This window comes from Panthera uncia, chromosome B4 (assembly GCF_023721935.1).
Source record: "Panthera uncia isolate 11264 chromosome B4, Puncia_PCG_1.0, whole genome shotgun sequence".
Classification (NCBI taxonomy): domain Eukaryota; kingdom Metazoa; phylum Chordata; class Mammalia; order Carnivora; family Felidae; genus Panthera; species Panthera uncia.
Window position 1 is genome coordinate 110002106 of NC_064809.1, and position 7115 is coordinate 110009220.

The following is a 7115-nucleotide window of genomic DNA, read 5'->3' on the forward strand; positions in this document are numbered from 1 at the left end:
GGGGTGGTTTTTTCCCACGCCTTCCCCAACTTCTGGGGCCTTACCACCGCCAACATCATCCTCACTTCCCACTTCCATCCCCAAAAATCACTCAGAAAAAGTGAGAAAGCTGACTTGTAGCATCTGAAAGCATTTATCCCCTTTATCCCCCGGGGATTGGGGAAAGCCATGTACAAAATCTGTCACATGAAATATTTACTTCTTTTTTCTTTTAATTTTATTTATTTTTGAGAGAGAGAGAGTGCACATGAACAAGTGGGGGAAGGGCAGAGAGAGAGGGAGACAGAATCTGAAGCAGACTCAAGGTTCTGAGCTGTTAGCACAGAGCCTGATGGAAGGCTCGAACTCATGGACTGTGAGATCATGACTTGAGCCAAAGTTGGACGCTGAACTGAGTGAGCCACCCAGGTGCCCCTGAAATATGTATTTCTAAGTATAATTGATTCAAAAAAGTGTCATGCAGATTTATGAAGTTTGGGTTCCTTCATAGTTCTTTTTCTCTAAAAGGGAGCATTTTGATACCTGCTTGCCACTATGGAGGAAATTTATTAATAAAATATGGGATTTTCTTTGTTTTGCTAAAATATTGGGGTTTTCTCCTATATTCGGTTAAAAATAAGTTTTTAAATTTAGTTTTCATTTTTTTACTTTAGAGAGGGAGAGAGAGTGCAAGCGGAGGAGAGGGACAGAGGGAGAGTGTCTCAAGCAGCCTCAGGGCAGAGCCCCATGGCGTCATTGTCACCACCCTGGGATCATGACCTGAGGCAAAATCAAGATCAGCCTTTCAGATGACTGAGCCACCCAGGAGCCCCCCCCCCCCCCCCGCCCAAAGTTTTAATGAATATGCAAATTAATTATATATGTGAGTTATATTTGCTTTTTATAATAATATTAAATTATATTATAATACACCATTTAATAAATCACAGGATTATTTTATGAGCATGTGAAGTTATTCAGTTCATCACTTATACTTTTAAATTAATCAAAAGGACTTTATACCTGTAAGAAAAAAATTTAAATGTAATAATAAAAGCAGTTTATTACTTCCAACAATTTTTCTTGTTAAAAACATTCCCATTGCTGCTTCATACCATTTTAAAAATTAGAAAGTTTATATATATACAGATGTAGTTAAAAAATATAATGGAAACTGAACTGGTACCTAATATGTGATAATTTATAAAATGTTCTCACGTGTTTTATTTTCATCACTGCAATGTGCTGTGCAGCGTGCTAGGCACTGAATTTCCAAAGAAAGGAGGACCTCCTCCCCACCTCTGAAAAAACGAAGATCTGCTGAGAAATGTAGGATCCCGGTGATTCCCATTCTCTGCCCATTCACAATGCTGTCAGCAACCCTTTGACATCACTCTCCCCCTGGCTTCTCCACATTTGTTGCAAAAGCTGTGAATCTCCTCAAGCCTCTTCACTCAGAGTAGATAAAAGTATCTCACACTTTTCATAGTCAGAACCATGCAAAGGTTAGCTTCTCTCTTCCAATGTTCATGTGTGCATCAAGACTTTCTTCTCTTAACTATGATGGGAGTCTCCTTCTTTCTCCCAGATTTCTCCATATGTACCATATTTTCTTTATTATTTTTAATCTCTATTTTGTGGCTTTTTACCTTCAACTTAGATGATCTGAACTACCCTTTTGGTTATAAAGGCTGCCTCACTCTCACTGTGTTATTTGAGGTTTCTCTGGGCCTTCCCTCAACCACCAAGAAAGAGGGGTGTGGGTGTGGGCAAGAACAAACTGCAGTCACCAGGTGCGCTCACTTGGACTCTGGTGCCGTATCTTCGGAATCTAGGATTGAGCAATGTGTTCTTCACACATTCAGTAGCAGTATGGCAGCACCATGGCTCTCCTCCTTCCCTGCCCTCTCTCATTCTCATTCTCCCTCTCCACTCACCTCTCCTCCGCCCCCTCTCCCACTGCTCCTCCTTTCTGCTTCTTCTCCTTCTCCGTCTTCCATCCCTTCTCTTTCTCATTGAAATTGGTCTTTTCTTCATCGCCTTATTATCTCCATTTTACCTTGCTTTCAACTGCCATGGCAAAATCCGTCTTGTGTCTTCTCCTAATTTAAATTATATACTTGCCTTTAAAAAGTTGCTAAGTAGGATCAGGGTAGGCCCCTGGGGGAAAAAATGTGTTTCAGAGCACCTGAAGCGACACAAGAAAAAAAAATCATCTACTGAATTCTCTTCTCATACACCAATTTTCTATCCATATTTAGAAACAAATATGAGCCAATTAGTTTGATTACAGAACCCTTCTGTTTAACCATGATGCTCTGCTTTATGGGTACCTGATCAAGGATGTTGGGATTTGTGCTATCATTTTTTAAAATTGAATATGTAGTTTACTTTTTCCATTTAAAATAAAAATATATCCAGAGAACTAGATTTGGAGCAGCAAGCTCATGCAGAGACCTCAAGCTGAAAGAACAATTTTCTTCCTGAGGATAAGGACCCAATGCTTAAAGCATGTCTATATCATTGAGAAAAGATCTTGATCCCTAGTGATATTCTGGCATTAACATGGATAAAACTTGTTTCCGGCACTAAACAAGGCTTGACTGACAGCTCCATGTTCTAACAGGCTTTCCCCATTCCTAGAAAAAGCAATCCTCCGCTGTAGAAAGAGAATAGTATTGGCATTTACATAGCCTCTTGACCAGGAATTGACTTGGAGCGAAATTTTTACTTAATAAACACATATGTACTTGCTTTAAAAGTACTCTATGCTGACATAAAAATAAATCTGTGATAATAATCTAATAATACAATAATTAATACATAGTAAGTACTTACAATGTGTCAGTAACAACAAATCTATGAGGCAGAAATAATCATTTTTTTCTTACTGTATATATAAATGAATTGAGATACAAAGTAGTTAAGTGATATTTGAACACGAGGTGCCCAAACCATACCTTTGACCATTATTATATACGGCCACCTTCAGCAATAGAAAAATTAGATCCAGAATTCAGCCGTGATAGCCTCTATTATTATATACCTCCCTCTGTCAAATAAAATCGATTCATAATTGGTTAATCAATTACAAAAGTCCCTTTCCCTTTATTCCAGTTACCTTTCAAGCTGCTATATTTTTTTATTCTATAACTTGGAAATAAACTTTCTGAAACATGGATGCACGTTTTCTGTACGCTTCTCCAGGATCTATTTACTACTTAACCAATTAAAGATTGAATTTGCTTCAACTACCATACTAAAGTATTATGTTAAGGTTATCAGTGTCCTGGATTTTTTTAGTTTCAAAATCTTTTTCATTTTTTTAGTCTGCCAGTATCACTGGAACATTTGGCTCTTTTCTCTACACCCATTTTCCCTCTCGTCCTTCTTAAAACTCTTTTATATTAATTCTCTCACTACTTTCCTTTTTTTCTGTAAGTTTCTTCTTCAGAATTCTTTGGTGATGTGTCCTGTTCAGACTGACTGTTATTTCTGTACCCTTTTCAATCAAAATAGTCTTGTTAAAATCATTCTGTTTTCTTGCATGACCTGAACCCAGTGGATGATTACAAATACTTGTTTCCAGCTAGATCTTTCTCTTGGGCAGCAGAATCATATTTATAACTATCATGTTGACAGGGATACTTGGAGATCCCCCAAGTACCTTGAAAATGAGTATGTTCACACCACTCATTATCTTCTCCGCCAGCCCCACCCTGTTGATATAGCTATCCTAGTTCATGGTGCTGCTAACTGCACAGATTCCAAAACCAGAATCTTTCACTCCTCCTCCTCGCCCCTCTCCAGACCAGTCTCATCCCATCCTGTCAAGGCTACTTTGGAAGTTTTTCTGAGGACAGTTTTTTCCCATGATCAGTCACTCTTTTACCACCCCTTTCTCCATGGCTGATCTCGCTTCAAAGTCAGTAGGTCACTCTGAACTGTTCTGCCTTTCTCCTGTCAACCTCAACCGCATCCCCATTTCTATCTGTTGAGCTTGATGCTATCAGAATCACCATTTGCAAAAACTTCATTTTTTTCTTGCAAATGTCCTCATGGCCTGTAAGATGAAATCTAAGATCTTGATCAACATCAATGCTCAGATCACTTTTCTTGGTTAAGATTTCTCAGAAGTCAGAACATTTGAGTCCAGAAATGCTAATATCTCAGCAAATAAAATCCTTATTTCCTCCACTTAGGTCTAAGTCTGGAAAAGGGAGTAGACTGCAAACATTTCTGAGTTAACTAAATTTGGGCAACGTAAGGAAGTTTATAGACTACCCCACTACTTCTGTGGGAAGGAAAACTTCCTTTTATTTTCTTAACTTCTGTGACTAGCCTAAGAATTCAACTGGCATAACACAGTTTAATAGGAAAGAAACATACTCATTTTAATCCATTTTATGTGTGCATAGGAGTCTTCAGAGGGAAAATGAAGACCCAAAAAAGGTCAAATGTTGGTGTACCTTTTTACACAAAGAACAAGAAATCATGGGGATGTGACAAGATAAAAAGGCTTGAGCGAGGGGCAGTAAATTGTGGGTCAGTGAGTAGGAAATGCATGGGGCAAGAATTAATGAACAATAAGGGTTATTTTAGTAAGTCTGTTTGCACAGGTCCATTCAACTCCCAGTCTCTGGTGACAAGGTTATTTTTCTCTTCCTGATACAGGGAGGGCACCTTTCTCATGGGAAGTTTTATGACCTGCTGTTAGATTGAAACGGGGAGGTCAGACTCCTTCCTGCATCTGTTGTTTCTCGAGCATCTTCAACTCAAAATAATCAATGCCAAAAAGTATATTTTGGGTAGCATGGTCTAAATCTCTTCCCTTCTATAATTTGGGAAGTTTTATGCTTATGCCTTGTCTTTACTACTCCCTATCAATTCTCAGGTTGGGTTGGGGTTTTTGTAAGACTTTGCAATTAAGCATGAAAATCCCTCTTGATAAACCACACATTCATTTATCATTGCAGTAGCCCCAGAGTGCTATTTCCTATGGTCTCTAGAGTGAGGCTGGCTGTCAATCATCTTCTAAAAGCATGAAAGTATGTGGTTGAATTCATTAAATTAAACCATTCAGAGTCCTGTTATTGATGACTATTACCCGTTTACCTAGCTTAGAGCCTTTGTTGCATTCTTGACCAAAGTACATATCCTTCCTACAAAGCCTTGGTGCAAAGAATGGTTTACCAGTCATTCTACCCTCAGATTCCAGTCTAAGTCTTAATCTTCACCCCACTCTTTTACCAAAAATCAAACTTCCAATTGCATCGATCTCCCAAAATTCACCTCTAATTATTGTTCTGAAACATTTCTCTCACACGGGACTCCTTTTTTGCTGTTATTATGACTGGTACGGCAATTATGAGTTTGTATTTTGATAAGCTGCTTACATGTCTGTCTCCCAGCCTAGATGGGCTTTGGGTACGTGAAGGATAAACTCTGTATCCTTTACATTTCTTCATCTACAGCTCATAAGATAATTCCTGGGATACAGGAGATACTCAGTATTTATTTAGTAGTGAAAAGAAGAAGGATTGAATTATGGAATACATGAATGAATAAAAATGACCTGCTATGGTATGTTTACTATTATTCCACTTTGGAGCTAAGCATTTCTGTTTATAGATGACTCTATAGTGTTTAAAGTTCTCTCAAAGGCATTTGATATTCATAACCTCACCATGAAGCAGACAGAACTGATATCATTTGTTTCATTTTACATATGAGGGCATTGGTTTTCAGAGCAAAGAGACTAACTTGAGATGATATAAAACTAGACCAGAACCCAGATCTTCTGACTTCATGAATAGCAAAATATAAAGTGACCTTAGAGTTTATATTATCTATCATTTATGGATAAATGGAAATTAAGATGTCTAATATGAAATAAGGTGAACTATCCATCTTTAATTTGTAGTAGAGAAGGATGAAATTCAAAATAATATGAAATATGTCCCTAAGATAAGACTCAGTTTTTTAAATGTAAGAGTAAACTTTCAAAAGAATACATTATCAACTTTTTTTAACACTCTGTGTACCACATTTCTTCAAAAAATCTTTTCAAGTTTTCATATCTGTTTCAGTGAATACAGTTACCTGTTCCTTTAGAATACCTTCTAAAATGGATTAGAAATACATTCAATCTATGGAATATAATTGCTAGTTATGTTCATATCTCAGATTATGTGAAGTTTTATTTTGTTTGTCTCTGATGATTCTCTTTGAAACCACATAAATTAATAAGTTACTCCTCTAGAGAAATTTTGGAAGACCTAAGTCAGGCTAAATCTGTGCTAAAGTAGAGGAGAGTGGATAGAATGGGCTGTGGGTAAAGTTTCTGGAGAGGAAGAAGAGGTCACTGTTGGTTTTGATTTTTTTTTTTTTTATATAGCCTTGGGAAGCCTTGGTGACTCAGTCTGTTAAGCATCTGACTCTTGATTTCAGCTCAGGTCATGATCTCACAGGTGTGAGATCAAGCCCCACATAGGGCTCTGCTGGGCACGGAGCCTGCTTAATATTCTCTGTCTCCCTCTCCCTCTGCCCCTCCTCTGCTCACACACTCTCTAAATAAATAAATAAATAAATAAATAAATAAATAATATTCCATAAAAATTTTAAAAAATGAAATAAAATAAGGTAGCCTCATAATTTCAGTAGAACCAAATGACTAAAATTTACATTCCAAAGGCAATGAAAAGGATTTTTAAAGTGTCGGTGATCGGTATCATCCACCCTTCCAGGTGCCTCCCAATGCAGCGGGGAACAATACTGAGTAAACTGTAACACCGTAAAGATCAGGTGGGGTTGTAAACTAAGACCTTGCTTTCTGGTGTTCTACGACTTCCCACGTAATTTATAGTTTAATCTGAGGTACGTTGTACTGTTTATTCAGAGGCAATCCATCATTCAAAGCACCAATGTGCGTCCCCCCAAGAAGTGACTAGTTTTGCTGCTTACCCAGAGGACCTGTTATCACGCCTGAACAAAGTAAGCTTTCCTATAAATAACCTATAAAAATACTTTTCCTGTCTACCTTTTCAAAAGGTACCTATCTCAGACCTCAATGTGCAGAAGATGCTTTTTCTTCTGACACTAATCAATAAACTAAACACCACTCTGTCTCTGTCCTG